The 10,188-nt window shown below is 34.5% G+C and overlaps 1 long non-coding RNA gene across 1 annotated transcript; it reads right to left on the bottom strand.

Annotated features, from left to right (window-relative positions):
- Positions 1 to 2,396: 2,396 nt before the first annotated feature.
- On the bottom strand, positions 2,397 to 6,217 carry LOC132557560 (uncharacterized). The gene is made up of 2 exons (XR_009554517.1): positions 5,513 to 6,217; positions 2,397 to 3,260 (listed from the first exon to the last, which is right to left on the bottom strand). It is a non-coding gene; the product is annotated as an uncharacterized LOC132557560 (long non-coding RNA).
- Positions 6,218 to 10,188: the final 3,971 nt, after the last annotated feature.

The following is a 10,188-nucleotide window of genomic DNA, read 5'->3' on the forward strand; positions in this document are numbered from 1 at the left end:
CGTCATTATTTCCTTCTTTATACACCAGATTTTACCGTCATTATTTCCTTATTTTTACACCTGATTTTACCGTCATTATTTCCTTCCTTTTACAACTGATTTTACCGTCATTATTTCCTTTTTTTACACCTGATTTTACCGTCATTATTTCTCTTCTTTTTATTTCAGATTTTACCGTCATTATTTCCCCTCTTTTTACTTCAGATTTTACCGTCATTATTTTCCTTTTTTTTACACCTGATTTTACAGTCTTTATTTCTCCTCTTTATACTTCAGATTTTACCGTCATTATTTCCTTCTTCATACATCATATTTTACCGTCATTCTCTCCTTCTTTATACTTCAGATTTTACCGTTATTATTTCCCTTCTTTTAACACCTGATTTTAACGTCATTATTTCCCCTCTTTTTACTCCAGATTTTACCGTCATTATATCCCCTCTTTTTACACCTGGTTTTACCGCCATTATTTCCTTCTTTTTACACCTGATTTTACCGTCATTATTTCCTTCTTTTTACACCTGATTTTACCGTCATTATTTCCTTCTTTTTACACCAAATTTTACCGTCATTATTTCCCCTCTATTTACACCTGATTTTGATTTTACCGTCATTATTTCCCCTCTTTTTACTTCAGATTTTACCGTCATTATTTCCTTCTTTTTACACCTGATTTTTCCGTCATTATTTCCTTCTTTATACACCAGATTTTACCGTCATTATTTCCCCTCTTTTTACACCTTATTTTACCGTCATTATTTCCCCTCTTTTTACTTCAGATTTTACCGTCATTATTTCCTTCTTTTTACACCTGATTTTACCGTCATTATTTCCTTCTTTTTACACCTGATTTTACCGTCATTATCACCCCTCTTTTTACTTCAGATTTTACCGTCATTATTTCCCCTCTTTTTACTTCAGATTTTACCGTCATTATTTCCTTCTTTTTACACCTGATTTTCCCGTCATTATTTCCTTCTTTATACACCAGATTTTACCGTCATTATCTCCCCTCTTTTTACTTCAGATTTTACCGTCATTATTTCCCCTCTTTTTACACCTGATTTTACCGTCATTATCTCCCCTCTTTTTACTTCAGATTTAACAGTCATTATTTCCTTCTTTTTACACCTGATTTTACCGTCATTATCTCCCCTCTTTTTACTTCAGATTTAACAGTCATTATTTCCTTCTTTTTACACCTGATTTTACCGTCATTATTTCTCCTCTTTTTACACCTGATTTTACCGTCATTATTTTCCTTGTTTTTTACTTCTTACTAGGTATGTTTTAATTGGTTTTAAACAGACTTATCACGAAATATGCTCCAACATGGTTCACAGCCATGAACTTATGTCGTCATTTAGATATGCTCGAAAAAATACATACATTTTCACGGAAACATGTACTGCTGAGATAAGTTGAACACCTGTACTATGATCACAAAGTAGAAAAGCGTTCGTGACGTTTTTATTGAGTTAATTGCGTAATTGTGATTGCACATTGATGGCTCAATATTAGCAAGATCAACAACAAGACTGTGATGAGTTTATACGTGGTATAAAGTGATACGCCTTTATGCTATACTATTACTCTATGATAATTTGAATCATTGACTAATCTATTTCGCCGATAATAACGTATTCTTGCTATACATAAATTATTGTTGAGTTTCTTACTCTAAAATGTCATTAATTGGTTATCATGGATATGAAATCAATATACATTGTACCTCCAATGTATCAAGTCATCTTCATATATCATAACACAAAGATATAACGGAAATATTATATTTATACCCATAAATTTTTTACACGTAAATCTTACCGGGACAGTAAAAGGCTGATTTCCTGACTCAACGATATGTATTCCTTGTTTGCAGCATTTTCTAACGTAATAACGTTACAAATCCTAATGGTATTATGCTTTAAGGTTAACATATTACTCCGAAAACCTCAGTATATCGATTTTATATTATCCCAGTGTATCTAGGATTCTTTACTGCATATAAATGCTCGTAAGGGAGCTCTAAAAACATTTGATAGTCGTATAGTGTTTTAATTTGTTTTACAGTTGTTATACATACACTACCTGATAGAAACATTCGTCATATTATGCTAAATATGACTAAAAAAAAGCTGTATCCGGGATATGAATCCAATAAAGTTAAGTGATATACAGACGTTGGAGGTATATCAATTACCGATGGCTCGGTTATTGGTATCAGCTGTTTAAACGTATTTCAGATGTTTGTTTCGGTATGCTTAGTGTTCATGTTTCGTGCAGTCTTCGTCCATTTAATTAAAATAGGCGCAAGATTTATATAAAAAAGACTATAGAAGCAAAACTAAAACAAAAGATTAGATGAAATTGAAATCAAAACTAAAACTGAAAGCTTATGCGTTCATTCACTTTAATGATTTATGTCATTCTCATACTTAAGGTACAATGAATTTGCATAACACCACATAACATGAAAACGTTCAATAAATTAACAAAAATAAAATTTGTAAAAAAAACATGAAACAACTTTGCATTGAAAACACGTCACTACCTAAGGCTAAAGCTGGCTGAGTGGTTGTTAGGCAGAGACAGACTCCTGTAAAGGAATATTTGCTCAGAAACATGTTTACTCTTTTAAGAGGATCGTCACTGGTCCACTTGTTGAAGGCAAGATTATATTTTTAGAGTTGCTGAGTAAGGTGTATAGAAATCGCTATTTTGTGGAACAAAATTACATATTAATTCAATGCAAACATAGCCTTTTCAGCCGAAAAGCATTTGTACCCGCTGGAAAGGGATGTTTTCTGTTCAAGAGTAGATATACAATTTTATCCCAAAGGAGAAAGATAGTTCGTTCACTAACAGACGTCATTCCGGTTGATAGAACGGGTAAGGTTGTTTAAGAAGTGTGAGTTCCAATTAACAGAATCAGTAAGTTAGTTCACTAGCAGTCCGTTCGGGATGATGTAACGCGGGAGTTGGTTCACCATCAAGAGACAGGTCCATTTTATAGAACACAGGAGTTGCTAATTCACAAAGAGAAGACAACAGTTCCATTCCCCAGAAAAGGGAAGTGTACGAGGGAGGTTCCGTGTGTCTGTACCCCAGGAAGGAGTCAGGTACTCTCGACTGATGTGCCTGTCCAGCGGTTATTCATCATGGACTTTGAGTAATCACGCCTCGGACCTAGCACTGGAGAGGCTACCGTAGCGGGGGTCTGGAATGTTGGGTCGCAGCAGTCCCTAAAGGTCTTTTATCTGCAAATACAGAATGATTGAAAACATTATCATTAATTCAATAATAAACGTCAATTATATACAAACGAATAGGATAATACAATAATAACACAGATTGTATCTAGAATTGATAGAAATCATGCAATTGTTTCGTGGGCTATTGGGGGTCCCACCAGTATCATGCTGAGCAATATTCACTCATTAAACCTATCGATAAGTCCCTGATCGAATTAGACACAGTTGAGAAGCATATTGAAAAACAGAAAGGGAAAGGGTGCGTGTGCTACAAGGAGATGGAAATGAATGGTAGATGTAGGATTAGTAATCGATGAGTGTGATATTTAGGTGTGTCCATATTTATTTCTTTTATAGACGATGTATTGATACTCCTAGTCCCCGATCTGATGCTTGGCACATTTGTTTTGTGAAAATGCATGAGTTTAGCTTCACCTTCGACAAATGCTTTATTTTCTGTTTGTAGTAAAAAGGAGCGTAAATTCTCCACAGAATAACAGAAACATTCAGATGGTTGAAGAGAATGGTAAGTCAATTCAGTCTTTATCTCGTTTACAGCCATATTTGAAATACGCCAAAATCTGTATTTTGTATGGATTGATACAAATAAATCAAAAGGAAGGAAACCTAACGTCAGTACAAACTACAAAAGAATTTTTATTAAGATTTACAACTGGCATATCATATTGAACAATGATAGGTAGAAAAACATTTCATTATGTGGTATATACATTAATCCGTCAACGTAAAGTACACGGCAGTTGACAGCCAACACTACTAATCATCACCTGCTAATGTTTGACATTAGTGAAACACTCAGGGTTATTGTCTATCTGATAAATCTGTACTACACTACTATATTTACGATCAAAATGTAACAGTATCACAGAAAAAGATATATCTCATCCAAACAGGGTACATTTGTTAGTGTAGCTCAGAATAAACACTCCTGTGGGTTGCTATGTCGTGTATATATACGTTTAAAGAATGCGTATAGTAAACAGTAGTGAGGTAAGTTTTCAGAGGATTTCGTCATACTGTCTACCATCTGTTGCAGCTGCAACAACGACAGGCGGATAATCCACTACATGCTCATCGTGTTTTAATTGTGTTTCACTTTGATTTTCTTTTGTAAATATTTTAATCAATATACCATTGATAACATTTTCCAGTATGACACACGCTGTATGATTTATCACTAGACTGCAAGGACGTTCCAGCAGGTAATTGTAGGTGTGAACATGATTTAACTTCGGTTGTTAGTGTTTGTGGAAAAGGTTGGGAGTGTATGATTTGTAAAGCGTTCCCTAAGTCCGCTACCTACACGATTCACAGTTGATGTTCAAATATGTATAACAAATGATCTGAAGCATATATATTTCCATTGTTTCCGGCATTTGGATATGTAAATATTATGATTACTAAATATAGCGTCCATATGCCATTAACACATACCAGCTACTGTCCGGGGGACTGGTGCAGTAAGTGTGGTACAATGTATCAAACAATTTTGATTGTGGTCGCCAAATTAAATCTATACCTTAGAATTCCATGCCAGTTTTCCATGGTCAATTGGTTGGCGAACCTTTACTATAGGGGCTGTAATGAATACTTAGGTCATAATTAATCGTTGTGTATTATGGAACCAGTATGTAGGTTAAGCGAAGGAATGTCGGCTAGACGGAGGGATCGAGAGGGGTAAAACTACTAGGTATAAATCATCCTTCATAAAGTTGTATTGGCGGACAAATAAAATAGAGGAAATAAAATATCAAATATCAAATAAAACAAGGATGATGTTGAAATGGCTTCGCAAGTTAACATATAAAACATTTGTATATGTCAGAACCTCATCCCGACTTAGTGGAGGATTACATAACTGGTGACAGAGTGGCCTTGGTAGGACTTACATAAAGCACAACACCATCGGTCTTACAATGACATATGCTGACATGTGTATAATGATTTAGATATATGATATCAATTCAACATCAAATCAATCATATTGTAAATCTAGTAAGTACATCGAAAAGCTATTTCTAAATCACGATTTTAATGAATTTCAAATGATGTTGAAGAATTGGGTACATCTATTTGTAATAACCATCTCTTTGGCAACAGATATCGGCAAACAATTCCCCCCAGTGGCTAATGCCATGCGTAACCCTATTGTACATATACCATCAGGATTTAATCATTATTTTCATTAATTACACATTGGAAATCTATTATAATGACCAAACCTTATCAAAACGTACCTGGACAGCTTATAGATTTTCATTCTTTCTGTTCCATTCGTCGTTGTATCAGTTCCTTTAGTGTGCCCTTAATCTTGATGAGTTTTCGTATTTTGACCCGTCGTTTGGTTTTAAATTCGCATGTGGGTCCTGCATATGGCCCTATACATACACACCGGCAGTACCCAAACAGGGAGGTGGGCATAATCATCATACCATTGTTTTGACATCCACCTCTGCATGGTACCGCCTGCACGTCCTGTATAGCAAAGTTCAGCAACACGAGAAGCACACACATTGTCACTTTGGAATTCTTGATGGTGATTGGGTTTCGTATACAAGACATCGCTTTACTTGGATTTCTTGTGATGTTACCTGAACGTCCATGCACATTTTTTTCTTTCATGTTCTCACTAATCGATTTCGAATCCTTCAGAAACATCTTCAGTTTCTTAAAATCTTTTTCAAACTTGTTAGAGACAGAAAAAGAGTGATTTGTCGTTATCAAAAAAAATTACAGAAAAAATAAGACTGCAATCGATCAAGCTACCAATCCAACTTGTCGTAGTTTGCTAAGTGCTGACTGGTCTTCACAGCTCCAATGTTGATCGTTGTGCTGCTCGTCGTATGTTGTACATCCTGTACTTATTGTAAATTAAAACTATGAAAATAGATAATTACTATAAGGTAGCGTTTTCGGTGATGTGATTCCAACAGCGATAGTGTTAAACATATCACCAGTCACTGTTATATAGACACTGTTTACGTCAAGGGGAGTGGCTGTTGTTTAGCATACTGCTCATTGGCTGTTCTGACACGCCTCCGACTGTACTACTACGATTAATACACAAACATGTAACAAAATCATTCATGTTTTTTCAGAGGTAGCCACGTGCCAGGCAATTGATATCAACCAATCAGATTGGGTGTTATTAATTAAATGCACCAGTAGGCGTGTAGTTCTTTTTCCCCATGAAACAGAACAGACGGCTGGATGTCCTTCAAAACAAAAAAGTATTCATAATATGACAGTGAATTCATCGTTCTTCGCACAGGTAAATTAAATGGACGGCAATGACATGTGAGAGAGCATCTATATCTTTCGTATATTTGTACTCAATGAGACGTCTGATATCTGCATTTCAACGAAGTAGACCAATAAGGAGAATATCTTAACACAATAAAAATATTTTTACCAAACCATCATTCTTATGTAAATGAATAGATAATACATTTGTCCTTCATGACCATTTTTCTTTAACAACGTTGACCGTGAATTACATTAAAACAGTTTCAAAGCATTATCAAATTGTAACTCACTCATTGAACTATGTTTAATAGTTTTTTAACGACATCTTCTTTTTTGGATAAAATTTGAAGATGAGATAAAGTTGACGCTTTGTGAGGCAGGCCTTCCCGTGTGATTGTGTCTTTTAATCGTAGATAATTGGAGCAGAAGGTCTGACACAGTTCCCAGGGAGAAGTATTGCATCATGCTAAATTCCGCGCGCGACTACCGGAACCCTTGTATAGAAACAACCGCCGAAAACATATATGATGGCTGCCTGCCATTAGGATTACAGATTCGAAAAAAATGGAATTAAAAAACACTACTTACCACTTAATATTTGTTCTTTGAATGCTTACTATACTTCATTAATTATAATGAAAGTAATACCTAAAGTCAAAGTCAAAAACAATTATGAATACGTTAACTTGTGTATTATTACTTTCAATAAACAAAGCGTACGCTTGTCGTCATATTGAATGCAAACTTCCTTATTTTACCAATTGACAAAATCGTATAACCGTTGTAAAGGTAGGCGTTTATGGTCAGACAGGGTTGAGAAAAATCTCTTGTGCAGTAGTTCATTCATGTTTTCTGTTATGAGGCCAGCTGAGTACGCTGTGACAGATGATCTGTTTCAAGTGTACACACACGACGCCATCTTAGCTTACTCGGACGTACAACATGACGAAAACCAGAGAAAATCTTCAAAGTAAAATCAACATTGACAATAACGCGACTTGTACTAGTAATTATTGGATTTCTGAGCTCGAATATAGCAATACCTCAATGAATAAACAACGGAATCAATCATTTCTGACGCTGTATTGAGCTGACAAGACTGACAATTCGCGCTAGACATGCTATATTTAGACTTGTTGGGATTAGACGCTATCCCACTATAGAAAATTATCACGATCATTGGGTAAGGAATTTTCCTACAGGAGATTGACAAGATCTGACGTCCTGTATTTATAATATGGGACATGACATTTACGGTTTTGACATTTTATCAAAGGAACAAACATTGAAATTATTTGTGGAATTTAACAAAGACATTTAAAAAAAAACATTTGTGACAAAGCAAGTGGGAAGAGTCAGCTTCTGTAAGTAGTCCATTTCACGTATCATGCCTAACGCATGGTGTGGTACGATCATCATACGACAAAGTATCATACGATGCTGACAAGTCTGAACGTGCTTTACACAACACACAATAAACTTACGTTACTTGATCTACAGATTATTTCTTTATTTATCAGGCTTATGACTGTTACAGAATATTGAGGCTACCACTCAATCACGCTATCAAAAAAACTTACCAGTGCCTGCCTACATCAAAACACATAGTAATTTTAATGTGGTAAAAGAGATAGATGGAAGAGATAATTGTATTATTTGTATTTGGTGTTAAATATATTTTCCAGCTTTATCCAACGATCACAAAACTGTAATATCGAGCGTATTTGGGTCACGGCATTTCCCCTATTAATCAGAGTATTACAAGACAGGTATGGTCGTTAGTAACAAAACACCTTTTAGCACTTTTCGCAATGAAATTCCAGCTATTTCAGATGAAAAATCATTTAGATATTGATAAGCAAATGGGTATGTGTCCTATGATATACATATATGAAGTTTTGAATGGTATGGAAATTTCCATTGAAACCTATAATTTCCACAGAAAGGTCGAGGTCTCCCAATATCATTGCCATCTCTGTGTTAATACATATGTGAAAAATATGTTCTTTGTTCACTAATATCTATTTTGGGACATAAAGTGTTTGATAGTGTGGAACTTGATTCAACCAGCTCTACCTTGTATATAATATGGATGATGAAATTTACACTTTGATGAGAACTATTAACGTTTTCCGTCACTTTGATTCACTGCTGTTTATTTTAGATTCTCGTATAAAAACACCTTGTTTGATTTCTGTATAATGATATTATCTCTCTAAAGATTTAACCCATGTTACCTATGAAAATCACTTTAGGAAATGTATTCGTAATACTGCCAATTTATTTTGAAAATAAATTTTCTGTTGTTTGTAAGTTATATAAAAGTAAAACACGAATCCAACATGTACATTTTGTATACGGAGCTTTATCTGTCTAAAGGAAACATATGCTGATATAGTTGTAATAATGTGCTTTACATATATAAACATATCAAACAATATATTGAATATATATCAAACACGGGTACAATTACGACAGGTAATTAAAAACTGAAACCATCGGATCGACATACATTACTGTTTATGATGCATTGTTTTAATTAATTGATATCTTTGAACATGATAACACAACAGACGAAGGAAGACCCATTTTTGAATATCCGGGTGTCCATGATGATTACTTGGTCACTCAGTATTAACGTTCTCGATGGAAGTTTGTAAACATTGTCTTTTTTATGTTCTATGTATGTGACTGAACTTTTGTAGTATTTTTTGTATTGATAAATGGACAGATTGGCTTGAAAATTTGACAATTTACCTGTCCGTTCTGTCGGTATTACTTCATTATTCATTTATGTAGTAAACAATGAAGTATAGGTAAACGAAAATTCGATAAGACGAGGAAGTGTTTTACAAACAGTGAGAATGTTTTACAAAGAGACAAAACCAGCAGGTATACTAACGAATGTAAATATTCAGAAAAATCCAAATAGTCTTCATTATCTCTTGAAATTTTTCTGTCGTCAGCTGTTGATATAATTAACAGAAATTACGGATAAACGACGTTATGTTAACACAGTGTGGCTTTGACAGCAGGAGGGATTTTACACCGTTCATCAACCACAATAGTAAGGATGATATTGCTGATAAAAAAAACTCAGTCGCTGGTTTTTTCCGTCGATCACATCGTGAGTGAGAAAGGATCGAGATAAGTAGATGATGTAAAATAATCTGTTGTGTTCTTGATTTTTAAAATCTATAAATCAAACGTGAGTTTGGTCCTATTTTGTTTGAACTATCCTTCATAAGTGACCATTAACATAATGAGTTATGCTGTTTCCTCTGCTAGAAGAGTAGGGAAGGGGCACTGGGGTTATTTAGTTAGGACCCTAATATAATTAGTACATGTTCCTCTTGGAGACGTCAGAGTTTGTCTCTTCATTAGTCTGACTTTGGGAATGACGCGTCACCAGAAGGTTAAATGTGTGTAAAAGCGTCAATTTCCTGCCTCGTACAATGATAAGGTTATTAGCCAAGTCACTTCGTTTGTAATTCATTACCTATATATAACATTCGACTGTGTGAAAATATCAGATGTTGAACTATAAAAGTAAATTGACATATTTAATATAAACACTGAATCATTACTCTTATCTAAAAATATAATTCTTGTTATAAAAGGCATGTTTCGATAAAAGTGTAAAACAAAATGATATTTTAAATCACCA

The sequence above is a fragment of the Ylistrum balloti genome, unplaced genomic scaffold (genome assembly GCF_031769215.1).
Source record: "Ylistrum balloti isolate Yb309-2 unplaced genomic scaffold, AGI_CSIRO_Ybal_v1 Utg370696, whole genome shotgun sequence".
In the NCBI taxonomy this organism is placed as follows: Eukaryota; Metazoa; Mollusca; class Bivalvia; order Pectinida; family Pectinidae; genus Ylistrum; species Ylistrum balloti.